The sequence below is a fragment of the Zalophus californianus genome, chromosome 5 (assembly GCF_009762305.2).
Source record: "Zalophus californianus isolate mZalCal1 chromosome 5, mZalCal1.pri.v2, whole genome shotgun sequence".
NCBI lineage: Eukaryota > Metazoa > Chordata > Mammalia > Carnivora > Otariidae > Zalophus > Zalophus californianus.
In genome coordinates this window covers 14,965,169-14,966,771 of record NC_045599.1, presented here as the reverse complement: position 1 = coordinate 14,966,771, position 1,603 = coordinate 14,965,169, and the positions used below count along the sequence as shown (strand labels likewise).

Sequence of the window (1,603 nt, the reverse complement as noted above, 5' to 3'; positions counted from 1 at the left end):
ATATGAAGCAATCCACAGGTTTATCAAACTTCTCTGCAGTTTCTGGAGTAGGCCTCAGGTCTTGCATATCAATGGTTCAAAAATGTATATAGCTGCAGAATATTCTCAAGTCACGGATATTTAGATGTCTGTCAATCTTGGCCTCACTGTGCCAATAAGAATTTTTCTTCAAAGAGGACTTTAGGGAAAATTTTTGTTTCTTTGCTTGTTTTTTTTGTTGTTGTTGTTTTGTTTTTTAATTGGGAAAATTTTTCCTTTCTCATTCACTCTCCTTTAGCCTCTGTTTCATCTGCTGCACCTTCTGAGCCATGTTAGCTTTTCGGTCCTCTCGAATATGCTGCCGTAGGACACTCTCACTGTTCTCCTCCATAGTACCCTGCATTTTAGAGGACAGTCCTGTATAGCTGTTGCCTGTCAGTTTTTCTTCTTCTAGGCCTATCCCATCCCCATTGTATTTTTCAGTCATTATTTTGGTTGGTGAATGATCAAAAACAAGACATAAGTCTACCTTAGAAAGTTCTTTCCTCCGTTTCTTGATGTTTTCTAATTGCAGTAGATGTATAATATGACTTCACATTTTCTAACAAGAACTACACACTGAATCCTGTTTCTTTAAACAGCATCTCTTGGTCATCTTTTGTTGGCCAGTACTGGGTACATTTAACAGATTCCTTCTCCACACCTCAGTTTAGCGTGACAACTGCTTTGGTCTTTTGCTGCCAAACCGTGGGCCAGAAATGCCAACCTGTACTAGGAAGTGGCCCCTGTGTTAAGATGTAACATCTATGCACCTCTTCTATGGCATTAATATAATCATTTTCAGCATTCTGCAGTTTAACATGACTGTAATCGTAGGGGCTTAGATCTCTGTATCTGTTTCAATTTCTGTTTTCTGGAAACTTGGCCATTCTATGAGACTCACTACAAATTTCCAAGTACAGCTGCTGCTAGTGATTCTGAGCAACCAATTGCTCAAACTCCCACTGGACAGCGGCAGACATGGCGTTGGGAGCAGAGCAGCTCAGGCCCCGCACCATCCAGGGAGAGCCGCTGAGGGCTAAGTGGTACATGTAGAGAAGTGTAGGATCAAATTTCACGAGGCACATAAAAAACAACGAAAGACCTGTAAGATAAATAATTATCAGAGCTCATACACAACAGAAAAATCATTCAAATACCAATCATCTAGAGGGCAGAGCACTTGGGAAACATCTGGGGCATCGAGGAAAGTCCTCCCAGATGGGTCCAGCCATCGCTCTCTCTCCCTCAGTACAAGTAAATAGACGATGACTGATAAGTAGGTAGGTAGGTAGGCAGAAATAAAGATACATATATTTAATTTTTTTAAAAAAACCTATAAGCACTTGGAAAAAAATGGTCAATATCATAAGTCATCAAGGAAATAAATATTAAAATCAAAATAAGATAGCATTCTACACCCATTAGATGGCTAAAAGGACTGACATACCAAATGTTAGGAAAAATGTGAAGCAATGGAACTATCATACATTTCTGATGGAAATATAACACTTCTCAACTATAATTTTAGAAAACTGTTTGGCATTTTCATAGAGTTGAGTATATGCCAATACTATAACCCAGC

The 1,603-nt window shown here is 39.1% G+C and overlaps 1 pseudogene; it reads right to left on the bottom strand.

Moving 5' to 3' along the window:
- Window positions 1-259: 259 nt before the first annotated feature.
- On the bottom strand, window positions 260-1,001 carry LOC113928615 (annotated as a pseudogene).
- Window positions 1,002-1,603: the final 602 nt, after the last annotated feature.